General features: G+C 38.8%; 1 protein-coding gene across 3 annotated transcripts in view; it reads left to right on the top strand.

The window, feature by feature from the left end:
* Positions 1–14,118, top strand: part of LOC122719426 — a 196,327-nt gene that overhangs the window by 71,264 nt on the left and 110,945 nt on the right. For 2 of the 3 annotated variants that reach the window (XM_043945202.1, XM_043945201.1), the window contains exon 2: positions 9,210–9,575. The exons of the other annotated variant lie outside the window; for it this stretch is intronic. The gene's annotated coding sequence lies outside the window, so the exon portion shown is untranslated. The remainder of the gene's footprint in view (positions 1–9,209; positions 9,576–14,118) is intronic. 3 annotated transcript variants of the gene reach the window in all.

Genomic DNA, 14,118 nt, shown 5'->3' with positions numbered 1-14,118 from the left:
CAACTTTCCCAATCCCATTTGACATTCACCAAAACTGGAGCACATTAGTCAAAGATGATCCAATCCCGTGCACAACATCCATCCTCCAAGATTCCAAGAATCGATCGAAATTAATCGAATCTCTAAAGAGCGTCAAGGTTAGCCAAGATTTCTCACGATTTAATACCTCGCTCCCGAGTTTCCATCGTCGCCTGCCACAGAATCCACCCCTCTCTCTCTCTCTCTGTCTCTCTTTCTCTTTCTCTCTCTGTCTCTCCATATCCCTCTCGTTCCAGGGATCCGCTTCAATTCCATTGATAGCGTTTGAACGCGAATGGCGCTGCGGGCACGTTCGATCCTCGGAAGTCGAGGATTCCGCGGCGGCCATTAGTAACCGAATTAATTAGGCAAATCGGTAGCCACGATGCAGTTACAATTAATCTGCACCGCGATTCCGCGTCCACCTATTTCCGAAAACGTTGTACATTCTGCGGCCGCGTAATTGCGCCTGGTTTCCAGCATCGAACCGTTTCTCTGCCTCGATAACAAAATAGCCCAACTTCCGGCCCCTCCCTCCCCCTCCCTCGCTTGTTTTTGTTAATTATAGTCGCCCGGGTAATTGAGATACGTTTCGAAAATCCGAATGCCGTGTATCTCGCGGAGCCACCCCGGCCACTACTTTATCGAGCTCCTCTTTTTTTCTCTCTCCACCCTCTCCACGCTCCTCTCTCCACCCCTCGATCGAGGCCAGTCTCTTGCGCAGTTTGTCGGGGGAGAGAGGTTCGTTCGTCTCGTTCATTCGGTGGATACGTACGCGGCAAATGGTTTGTTCTATTTTTTTTTCTTTTCTCTCTCTCTCTCTCTCTCTCTTTTTTCTTTTTTGGTTAATTTATTCTCGATATACATCGCTTACGAAAGTTTATACACAGTTTGGAAATTTATATGTATATATGGTCTATATATAGTCTATTTGTATTTTTCAAATATTCGTTTCTTTTCAGGAATCAGTATTATCGGAAGAGACGATATCGATGATATCACGTATTGAAATTTAAATTCACGGATAAATTCTTTTAAATACGTTATCGTTAAAAACCTCCTCTCGAGCTCCATGAGGGTTGCTTAAGCGATAACGGTGAAATTAAATTCATTATTACAGTTTCTCGAATTGGGGATACGATCAATCATTGTATTTATTTATTTACTTTTTTTTTTTACTCCTTTCTTTTCTTTTCTTTTTTGTTTTTTTTTTTTTTAGATGCACGGGTCGAAAATCAACTAGCCGTGAAATTCTTATTGTGCAATTCGTTCCCGTGCCACGTTCTTTCGAACGTGGACATGCATTATCGCACGAGAAGTGGCTATAATTCCTGTCCGTAACTTAATTTTGGTGGTTTATGGCGGGAAAGAAGGATGACGTTTGTTGCCCTGTCTGGATCGCGGCCGCCCCGATACCATGAACCGCTCGTAATAATTCTCGCTTAACCATGTGCCGGATATAACAGGGAAATAACGATGAAATAACGACGACGGAAACGTCGTCCATGGCAACGCGAGATAAATATTCGCTTAATGCGGCCGGCATTCCGCTTATAACCGCTAACGGTTCTTTCTATTTGTTCGCTGGAAAAGTCGGTGGTTGTTTTCTTATGTATATATATATAGTTATATATAGTTTTCGTGGCATTTTGAATCTAATGGGGCGGATGAGTCTTTCCGTAATGGTTGATCGTATATCGTTGGAAATTTTCAGATATGTTTAATTCTTTTTTGATAATATATATTCCACGACAAACGTAGGTGATTAATATAATGGAATATTAAAACAAAAACTTGATTCGTACAAATTTCATAAAATGTCATTTAAAAATAATTTTCTACTTATTCTTGTTTAAGATTCCATCAATAAATTTAATAAAAAAAGAAGCTTATAAAGTGACAAGAAGTGACGTTTCGACGTAAAGTAAACTCGCTAGACTTGAAAAAGAAAAAAATTTTAATAATTCATACGAAAGTTCTCCCTTAAAAAAAATTGGGCAATTCGTAATGGAGGAAAAGGAAGAAGCGGGATAAACTCTGGAAATTGACTTGGAATACTTTTAAACACTTTGAAACGACGTGATTAGAGACGATCGTAAAACAGATCGGGGGCGATTAATTATCGGCCCGCGCAAGAGGCTCTGGACCATAATCCGGCCGAGTTTAAATGTCGGGCGGGGGGCTCCCAAATCGCGTCGGGGTGTGATTTGTGGCGAACGCTTAGAGGACGAAATTGCACCGCAGGACCAAGCAGGATCGGTTCTACGTCAGGGTGATTAGACGTTATTGATGCCCGAACTGTGGTGCAGCTTCGTGGCGCACAATGAGCATCTGAATCATTCTGCGCGCGGCCACGTGTGCGCCACGAATTACTGTTAAATATATATATATATATATTCTTTCGGTTAAACCGTTCTTGTTAACGCTGTCCCCTGATCCGTTATGCACTCTGAAATCCTGGCGCCCGGTGTTTCAACGTTAATTATGCGAGTATTCTAACGAATTGAATGTTTCGAATTTTGTGGAGATTTTCTCGATGGGAATGTATTGAAAGTCTAGCTTCTAGATTTGCGATAATCATTTAACGAGAGTAAGAATGTAAATTAATTTATTCGAAAAGTAAAGGAGATAATGTTAATTATATTTTTTTCCAGTACACGAAATTGAATATTATCCACGAACGTAAGGATAATAAACATTCAGAGATAATTCGAATCGTGCTAAGAAATATCTACGATATCAAAATACGAACAGCAATCTGGTGATCTGGAAAAAATTTCCACTTTTACACGTAAATAAAAAAAATCTATCACATAATAACCAACACGAGATAAGAATCTTTTCCTACTACCAACTACACATTTGCGCTCGTATCCAATAAACCCAAACGACACTAATAACGTTAAATATAATAAACAGTAAATTATTAGACGTCGCCCATATACGAGAAACGAAACAATTAATTAAGATAAACGAGTGGAAAGTTGAACGTAGTCGAAGAACGTAGTAATTAATAACGACGTTAATCTGCCTCTATGTATGTATGCGTGTAATCTTGCCGGGAGATCGATCCTCGATCTTTAATACGCTTCCCCGAATTGTTAATTGGCGTCGATCGAAAAAACCAAAAACGAAGAAAAAAAAAAAAAAAAGAAAAAGAAGAAGAAAAGAAAAGGAAAGGAGACGTTTAAGGAGTTAAAAGGAGATCGGTTCTTGTCTTAATTACCGTCTCCTTCCCCGCCCGATTCCCCACGGATAACTATAATTATGAACAACTCGTTGGTGAAAAAGCGTGCCAATATTCCGTTGAACACGCGGTTCTCGTTTTTCCAAAAGGCATCGATAAATGGCCCAGGTGCGGATCGCACGTTTCCAAACTCGATTTGCTTTCCTATCCTTGTAATAAAGATTTTCTGACGGTTTATACCCCCTCCTCCCCCCTCAACCCCCTTTCGAGGTTGCGGGGATCGTCGTTCACCGATCGGCCGGCCGGGGACGATAAGGGAAAACGTATTTATTTCCAGGTGAACCGAGGCGAATAGCGGGGACGTGATGCGGAAACGATATCTGGATGTTCGCGAAAATAACAGAGGCTATACAGTCTCTTTGGAAAGTCTCTCTCTTTGGATATGGTTTTTTCCCGTTTCTCGTTATTGTTTGTTCGTTTGTTGGGGGTGAGAGAGAGAGAGAGAGAGAGGGGGATGATATAGTGAGGATGATGGTATCGTTTCGAGTGGAGTTTGGATCGGTTGGAGAATTTAATTGGGATAAGTGTTAAGATATTTCTATGATTGTTGGGCGAAGATTGACAACGAGTCGAGTTTACGGGAGGGAAATTTATTCGAAAGAAAATTGTGAATGAACGAAAGGATTCGTGTAAACCCCTAAGTCATTGGAGACATATGGAACAGGAAGGAAGGAATCCTCGATAATTCAATCTTGGATGAATACCAAGTTATTGGGAAGAATTTATTTGAGAAGATAATTGAAAGGATTCTCGATGATCAAACGAATTATGAATTATTTGGAAAATTGATTTGAACAGATAAAAGAATTTTCAATAATCCATCATCGAGTATAAATACAAAAATTTAGAATGTACGACATACAACATATTTCTTCATAAAAAAGAAAAACCATAAACTTAAAGAATAATAAATTAATCGATTGGATAAGTTGAATAAAAATTATAACAAAAAATTTCGGGTCGTCAACAAAAATTTATTTCAATGCACTCAAACGTGCCAATGTGGTTACGATACACCAGAGTCCAATTTTAATTCCATTATTCTCGCACTATTCTCGCAGGAGAGAGGAACTATTTAAGATGTCAGATAGGGGAGGAAATGTAATACGGATAACGTAATTTTTATACAGAGTGTACGGAATTTTTCATTTCGTTTGTACGTAAAGTTTTATATATTCCAAGGAGGCAGTCGCGAATGCCGTACATCTTTCTGATCTCCAATCGAGCCGTCGCTTAGCGGAGCGTGAAACACATTTGCTCGAATCGCGATGCCCTTAACCACGCAAACTTTTACACACACATACATACACACGCACACCATGGTTCGTTTCTTGGCTGGGATGTGCTGAAGTAAAACTCGAGCGGAATACGTGTAGCTACTATTCAGCCATCTTCCAGGAAACATTTGCGGAATACTTTTCCCCCTTATTCCTCCGCGGATCCTCTAAAGATTTAGAATCTAAAAGTATTTAGGGGTATTCAGAGTTGCGTTCGTTCCCGTTTGTTTTTTAGAGCGATACTACCCTCTTTCACCCCATTCGTGCGAATAGGAAAAGTAAGGCGATAACAGTGGATTGGATTTGAGTAATTCTTTCTTACTTGAAATCTCGTATATCTTGTTTCTCTCGCCTCGATGGGATTCTGTTTAATTTAGTTTGAGAGAAGGGAATACAATAGGTGAGAAAGGAATGGTTTGTCATAAAGTTTATATTTTAATGTTTCGTTTTTTTTTTTTTTTTATGTAACCACCTCTTTGTAATGAGATGGTAATTAGTTGAACGGACGATTAAATTGGATGAACGAATTTAAGAACGGTTGTTGAAATTACAATACCTCGTTATTATTAATTGTTCCTGTATTGTTTGGAATATTTTTATTCGTGGGGATCACTTTATCTTCCGTATATTAATTTGAAGCATGATACTTGTAGAACAGCTAGCTCAAATTGAGTCAATCTATAAATAAAATAACGCGAATGCCAATTATAATTCGCATTCAGTTATCGCCACAATGAATCTATACAAAACGAGCCTCTATCTATTTAACTTAACGATCTAGCAATCATAAGCTGGAACAGTGTTTAAATTGAAGTCTATTGACCAGACCTAATCATCTAATCCAAGCTTTCCAAATATGACTCGGTATTGAGGCTAGCCAAAACCAGGCGTTGAACATCAATTACCATCGATATGACACCATCTCGGCTTTGTGAATTGATCCCAAACCTAACACTTCCAACAGTTTCCAACTATAAATCTCGATCATCCAGATTTAAGTATTCATTTACCTTACCTATCGATTCAATTTGTCGTTTGTTTCTTCAAACACGACACATCTTCAAACACATTCATCTAAAAATTGGAAATACTAATAAATTTTGAAAGATTTCTCAAAATGGAAGAGGATTTCTGGTCGAGAAAAAGTTACCACTTCAAACAATTGTTCATATGATTTACAATACCTCAAATCCAGAAACCTATAAGCATAAGATTTAGATATCCAATTTACCTTACTATTGGCTTAATTTATCTACTCTTCAAACACGTTACAACATCTTCAAACACGTATCCCCTAAGAGTTGGAAGCAGATCTAAATTTCTGAAGACCAAGGAATCCAATCCCAACCCTTGCTGACCGCTTCAAACATCTTCCAACATCTTCCAACATCTTCCAACCGACCAAGCAATTTTTCGGAAAAATTCCTCGAACCTTGCACAACAGTTTGGACGATCTCGAGCCGAAGGATGAATTTTTATTCCACCTCGGAGAGGAAATTCTCGTCTCATCCGGCGTGTAGGCCAAAGAGATAGCATGGAACTAGCGCGGGCATGGAATTGAGCGGCGGATAATTGTTTCGAACAATCCCGGGCGACGCTTTTCGTCGGTTTCCATGGCGACTTGCGCCAGGCGAACGTTCGCCGCGTCGGTTGGCAATCGAAGCGCGCCGCGCGGTGGGGGGGCTTTACCCCTCTCCCTGCGGGGGAATCGTGGTGGGGGAAGGGAAGCACGGAGGCGTAGGCGGGGCAAAAGTTGGACGAAGAAGTCGGTGGATTTCTCCGTGGAAACGCCTCTTCCGCCCGCGTGCCGCTTTCGTTTCCCCTCTCAGGCGAAGCCGGGCCCCGATGCCTCCGAAGCGAAATCGTTTCGTTTTTATTATCCGCTCTTAAAACAGTCGAGCCACGACGTCGGCAGGGCACATCGATCCACATTAGCTCCTAATTTCACGTTATTACCCCCACCACGGGGCAGAGCGCGCGCGACCCGCGCCGCGCCTGGGACCCTTGATTTTTCAGTTTTACCACCTTCCGCTTTAGCTAATACGCTCTCGGCTACCGAATTAACCGGCTACACGGCTCCTTTACCTTTCGAAGCACTGCTCGAGGGACACCCGATATCCTCCTCCATCCTCTTGTTCTTTATCTTGAGGATTTTTTTTTATTAATCGATGTCTGATCTGTTAATGTTATTCCAATGGTTTTCAGTATATATTTGGATGCGGGATTTGAGAAATACAATACAAGTTTGGATTAATTAAATTATTGATATTCTAAATTAACTTGGAGAGTTTAGCAGGTTGTAGTTTAGAAAAGTAATAGATCAATATCTATGGAATTATTTTGTGCTGTTTTTGTGATAAAAATTTAGTTAGATTTTCTTAAAATTAATTAATTATGATTCGTATTTTAAATTGGACGATATATGATGTAGAATAGTTTGTCGAAATTAATCAGGATTGCTTTGAATATAGGAGATCGAAGGGGATTAGGATTGTAACTAGTCAGACGAACACCCATCTATCTACTTTACGTTTCTTATTTGACACTTTACATATTTTACGATCTCACGATCAACTCATTTTCCAAAATTTTAAAAATCTCAACTCGCCTCAGATTAAATAGTTGAAATAAAAAAGAAGAAACAAAATTGCACAATATAAATATACCGTTATTGAATGTCGATCGCGGCATCGACAAAACAGTTGGCAATCAGTTCACCTCGAGTTATCAAATGCGACGCATCTCGATTAATCAAAACCTAAATAACCCCCCTCCTCCCCGTAATATTTTCAAAGTTGCACACGTCTCGAATATTCGAGACTGAATGCGAGGTAATCGAGTGATGAGGTGTTATCGGCTACCAGAACGTTCGGTCGTTCCACATTTCTCGTTTTATCTATCTTTTCCATCCGCTATCCCTAACAACCAAATCTGATTGTTGCCCACTAGCACTTCCATATACGTCCAACTATACGTACGTACAAATGAAAAAGAAACAGTTGGAACAACGATTCATCACACGTCAGCCTATTTCTCTCGTTCAAACCAATTCTAAGAAGCTTTGCTCTATCTATCTTGCTTCGTTTAAAACGAAGCCATCCCTTCCATGCGCTTTTATTATATTTACCATGACTTTACACCTTATTTCTGCCGACACGTTCAATTTAGGATTTCATTTCCGCCCCTTTTATCGACTTCGGATCGGATTCGATCGAACCAAGTGGCGCGAAACCGACCAACCCTTTTTGAATAATCAGAGAGAGAAAAAAAAAATATATATATATATATGTATAAAACGAAGATCGAAGAGGAATTATTCGAAGGGGATTATTCAAGTTGGGATCGGTGAATCAAGAAGACGATAGATTCGCGCAATGTCTTCGCGCTATCAATGATGCCATCGACTATGGCAGCACTCTGATAGGATGAAACATGCGGGGGACCCGATTACGCGCGCGCGCATGTGCCACTAGGCATATATCGACATTTATTGCCTAGCACGGTGGTCGATAATAGGACACGTGATGCTTCGTTATCAGTTTACGTCGAAAACTGGTAAATTCATCCTCCCACCCCCTGCAATCGGCTCGATTAACGAGAGGGGTATAAATAAAATTTCTCAGACTCGTTTCGATATCCATTTCCATATTTCCACTATTTTCGCGCGTGGATTTCGATTTTGTTTAACGGTAATCGAACTGTTATTGTTATTGAGGAATTTTAACGCGGATCTTACAAATTTAAATTCCAAACGAATTCTGTTCGTAGAAAAGCAAAGATATTAAATATACTTCTTTTTTCTTCAAATTGATAATTTAATAACGAGGTGAAATAGTACTGTAAAATAAATAATATTTAATATTAACGACGAATTAGGAATAATTATATAAATAATTTATAAAAATTGTAGAAAATGTATATACGAGAGTAGTATATACACGGATATAATTAGTACTTGTAATTGATCTGAATATCCCAGATATTCGAAGCGACTTCAAATGTAATTCATCAAGGATATTTTCATGCATGAGCTGATTTCGAAAACGAATGGGAATGCCGATCGATATTCCGGTTAATGGTGATCGCGAAAACAGAAGAAATAACGGGGTGTAATTAATTTACGCGGACAAAACCAGTAACACGTTCAGGGCATGCAATCCACGAGCGTGTTTCTCACGCGATATCCATATCACGATATTCGTACACGAGGACGCCTCTTAATAATCCTCCTCCGGTTTTCTCGCTTGTCACGTCTCGTCGTTGGTGTCTCGACCCTGCCCACGTTCCATTCCTCTGTTTTCCCTGATTTATCGAAATTAATCAGCATAAATTTTTGCTTCCCTTCGCGAAAACCGATATATCTCTTGCTTTGTCTCCCGAACGACGAGTTGGAATTCACGACAAACATGTATTACAACGTCAAAAAAGATTTGGAATCTGATTTTTTTTAAGGAGAGCCACGCTTCAAATTTCATAATTACAAAAAAGACTAATTTATCTATAGATAATCCACTTGATATTTTTAATTATTTTTCCTTAAGTGTTTAATGAATTTTCAATAACATTCTCTTCTTGCATCTTATCGTTCCATCCAGTGACACATCGATTCCATCGATTGGTTAATCGTAATCCATCGTCCGCAACTGATATCTTGGTCCAATTTTCAGGAACGAGAAGGGAGGATTGAAGGGAGCCGTGAATTACGATGATGAGGATTATGCAATTAAAAGCACGGCACGCGCATGTGTCAAAGTTGGCGCGAAAAGTGGGACGTGTTTCTCGTGTTCCTGGGGAGAAACAGCTGTCTCTATTCCTGCCTCGAATCCCTTGGCAGCAGGAAAATTAGGTACGGATTCCTCTAGTCTCGATCGGAGATGCCCGTCACGAATTAGCATTTATATCACCGTGGTACCGTGCAACGAGGTGGAAATGGAATATCCGGAACGCCGTGATAGAGAGACTACTTCGCTCTTCCTGCCCGCGAATTAATACGTCCGTGTCTCCTGCAGCCACGATCGATCGTCTTGTAACAGGTAATTAACGCGAATGTTAATTAACGCCCATTTTTTTAATCGCCTTTCATTATTCTCCAGGAGTGGATAAGGAGACAAATATCTCTTTCTTCCTTTCTCTCTCTCTCTCTCTCTTGAAAATTTCTTCTGCAACTTTTAATCGGATATATCGAAATTTAATTTAATTTCATCCCGTGTGATTTTTCATGGTAATTTTTGATCGTCTTTCAAGGTTGGTACATAATTTCGCAGGTTGGTACATACGAACCATCATCATCGTTTCAAACAGAGTTTGACGTTTACAATGGTATGTATAAATTTTTTTAATCTTTATGAATAATTTACTCGGAATAATAATTGTATCATTTTATCATATAATACATTTAAATCACGCAGAAAAAATATAAGAGTACAGAGAAACAGTTTGGAGGAGATTAGGAGATGTTTAAATATTTCCTATTTTAATTTTCAATTGATCAAATTATTTTAAAATTAATTACCAATGGAAACGGATACAATCACGTGGTAATTTATCGCGAATATTATATATAAATTTTAACTATAATATAATCGAGTGTTAGACGAATTATTAACAATTCTATCCTAAAGTTTCTCGAAAGTTACTCTTCTGAAGAGATGGTCGATCGAAACACGATGTATAGCTCTTCTATTAAAACCGATCGATCTCGAAAATTGTCGACGAATGCGAGTCATCCTCACTTGGTGTTTAGGGAATAGAGCGTTTCAAGGATTCTTCTTTGGACACCGCGTAAGAAAAATGAATCGTTAATTACGCGCGCATCGTAAAACGCTTACGTAAAAAATCGCGAAAACACAACGTTGGAGCAGAATTTGCGTAACATGATTGATGAGGGGATTGTCCCCTAATTAACGTAACAGCCTCCACAAGTCGATTTCCTTCGCTCGGTTTCTATTATAAACGATCTCTCTCGTAGATCGATCCTTCCTGATTCGTCGTTAGATATACAGATAACCGTATATATATATATATATATTTATCTGAGGAAAAAAATGAAATTTTAAATACAGGAAAACTAATCGTTTCGGCCTCTTAGCTTTGTATCTTGTACGTCTATCTCTGAATATATCTGCATAAAGAATTTTTTCGCGGAATTAACAATTCGAATGGAATAGAATTCATCTTTTAATCCGTGCTTGTTTCTGCATATAATTATAAAAATTATCTGTCTGTTAATCTCTAGTTAGTCTCTAGTTTGATTGTGAACGAAACGGATGGAGAATTTTGTTGAAATTTTCTTTAAAATTCTTGATACGCGGTTATTAGAACGAATTGGGGATACGATGTTTGGACGATAAAGATTGTTTCCACAGTCATTTTCGATAATACGTTCCACGGCCACGATCGTCTTAAATTGGGTATCATTTCGATATTTTTCTTCCATTACGACGCGCAAAGAATCGTCACGGTTATACCTGATAATTGCCGAAAGTTTGCCTGCTCTCGTTCGTAATGGACATGTACGATACAAACATAAATCACCATGATTCAAAAGATACTCTCTCGTTGAAGTAACAAGGGGAAAGTTTTTGTGTTCCATTTTGTTTTCCTCTGAAAAAGTTCCCGGATAATTTCGAATGTTTCTCCAAGTTTCTGAGTACCAAGGATTCATACGCTTGTCGCAATGAAGGAAACATATTGCTCGTAAGCGAGCAATAACGATTTACCAAAAAAATTTTAACGATTTTAAAGTATCTTTATGCGATACATACGAGTTACACATTTTCGAAATTATATAAATAAATATTATATTGAATATGAATAATATTCATACATATTATATACGAATAAATATTAATTATTTGACTTTCAAAAAAAGAAATAAATAAATAAATAAATAAACGAAAAATGTTAAGCATGGATAACATGCTTATAAGAAATAAGAAACGTTAAAAATTCGAATATTACTTCATAAAAAAAAAAAAAAATAAAAAAGAGAGAAACGTCAAAGAAAATTTTCGAAAATCCAACAATCCCCAAATTGCTGAAAATCGTTATTACGCGACCACGGGGATATTTATTTGTGGATCGTGCGTAAATTTGAAGGAAAATCGGCTCGTGGATGCTCGCAGCCGTGGGCCAGGAAACGTCCCCGTGGTGGCTCGTCAAACGGGGACACGTCAGCAGTGCACACCGGGCGGGTCCCCTTTTTCGGTCCTGTGGGACGAGCATGGAGGAAAAGATCGATGGAAACGATAAGGAGAACGTTTTTGATCGGCCGCCACATCGTGTTAAGAGATGATCACGATGATCGGACACGTTAATTACACGATTCCCTCGTTCGAACCGGTCGAGCACGGCGACAGAAGCTTTGTTAAGGGTGATTTGTCGTGATTTCGTAAGTAATCTCGTAGTTGGGCCACAAAGTTAAGATATTCCATTGTGGCGTTTTAACAATCTATCACGAGTTTTTATTTTCTTAAACGAAGATATTCGATAGATAATCGTTTAATTCGATAAAGAAACGATTTTAATCGAAATAGATGAAATAGGTGAAAAATTAGGTAAAATTTAAACCGCCATAATTTCAAAGATAAGGATTCTTTGTCGAGGGATCGAAGATGGTTAGAAGCGTTGAATCTTCTCTTTAAAATGCTTTTTCACTCGTCCCAATATGATTGGAAAATACAATCTTGATTAAAATTAGGAAAACTTTAAATCGTTATAACTTCGAAGATATTAGTTTTCTATCAACGAGTGAACGATCATTGGAAACGCGAAATCTTATCTTCGAAACCCTTTTTCGTTTATCTCTATATAATTCCCGGTTCTCCAGATATCATCGTGTAAAAAGGATAATTTTTAATTCACTATTTCTCTCTTCTTGTTGCCTTGCTCACCCTCCTCATTGACCTATCCCAAACTCCAGACAACTGATAGATTCCTGGAAAAAACGCATTTCCAAGAAAAAAATGTCCATTCATAATTTCTCCACTGTCTTAACCACTATAGACACTTTGATTCCTCTCGACAATTCATATATGACTTCCTGACAGAATTTTTACGTTTCTTTTTTTTCTTTTTTTATGAAAATTCAAAGTTTCATTTGCGAATTTACGTGAATGCGACTTTTATCGCGATACAAATAGAAAAATCTTATCGCTATCGAAATATCATCGCGCCAAAACATTCGTTAATACCGAAAAAAAAAAAAAAAAAAAAGAACCGTACATCTCATCCTTCTCAATAATCATTCTCAATTTCTCTCAGGCTGACATCTAATCCAGATCGTCTGTTCCGGCGCGAATCCATGACTCACGATCGGCAAACGGGAAGGCGAACGAGCTTAGTGCAATACTTTCCGCACCGATTTCTCCTCCCTCTTCTTCTCTCCTCCCATATTCCTTTCTTTTTCTTTTTTTTTCTTCTTCTTCTTCTTTTCCTCTCCTCCTTCGACTCCTCCTCCTCCCACCACGCGTGGACTTCCTCTCCCGTCCGGTCGTCCGCTTTTCATTATCACCCCAACACGGGATCGCCCCCCTCCTCTCTCGTGAGTGAGACATAACCACCCGAGAAACGGGCCGGGGCACCTAACAAGACGTACAAAATAAATTGAGAGACGCGAGATTAATGAAACGGCCGTAGGCGGCGGCGAGCTCGAAAGGAACGTGGAAAAAAACGAAACGAGAGAGAGAGAGAGAGAGAGAGAGAGAGAGAGGGAGGAGGGTAGAGACGAAGGTAGGAGAGGATGAGAATAATCGAAGAGAGAAGGGTAGAATCTCGTCCGCGGAATTATTGCGTTTGGTTGGACGTCCAACGATCATCCAACGAATCTCTTGAATGGTTAGTTCTAATTTGCTAGTTTTTAATTAATCCTCGGCTTATCGGGGCTTCAAATCCTTGCTTCTCTTTAATTCTTGCTTTTTGATCGTTTTATGACCGAAAAAAAAACGGGGAGAAAAATGAGAAGAGAAAAATGTTCGGGGATAAATTGATTGGGGTTGTTTCTTCTACGAATAATTAATCGTGTAAAAGATTGAGAAATGTTGCGCTAATTTTGTAAATAGCGGAGTGAATTCTTCATGTACTTAGATATGAAACATAATAGGTATGCAATTTATGGTGACCAGCCAGGTATGATAGGTTTGTTATTAATTGGTACTTGATTATCGTTGTTGATTATCAAGTGATTCTGATCTTCGCCCAACGTGTTGTTCTTACCTGGTTTCGGGTTCTAGATCTTTATCACTCTTCAAAACCCACCCATCTCTTCACGCGTATTTTTTTATTTTTCTTTTTCTCCTTCGTGAAACGTAGGAATAATTGAATATTAATCGTTCGTATCTGGTGCGGATAGGAGGAGAAGTTAATCGAATCGAGTTAAATCGACAATTATCGAATCGAACCCGATTCAAACAACTTGAATCATCGCCAAACGACCAAATTCTTTTCAATCCGATAAACATCCTTCTCAGATCTTTCTTCTCTCGCCTCCCAATTCCAATCATCTAAATTTCCTCCTAGTCCCCACCCCCTCTCCTCCCATCGAAACGCAAAAAAAAAAAAAACAAAAAAAAAAAAAAA

The sequence above is a fragment of the Apis laboriosa genome, unplaced genomic scaffold (genome assembly GCF_014066325.1).
Source record: "Apis laboriosa isolate Shangri-la unplaced genomic scaffold, ASM1406632v1 scaffold78_cov150, whole genome shotgun sequence".
Classification (NCBI taxonomy): domain Eukaryota; kingdom Metazoa; phylum Arthropoda; class Insecta; order Hymenoptera; family Apidae; genus Apis; species Apis laboriosa.
The sequence above is the reverse complement of the archived record's forward strand: the minus strand, read 5'-3'. Positions and strand labels throughout refer to the sequence as shown.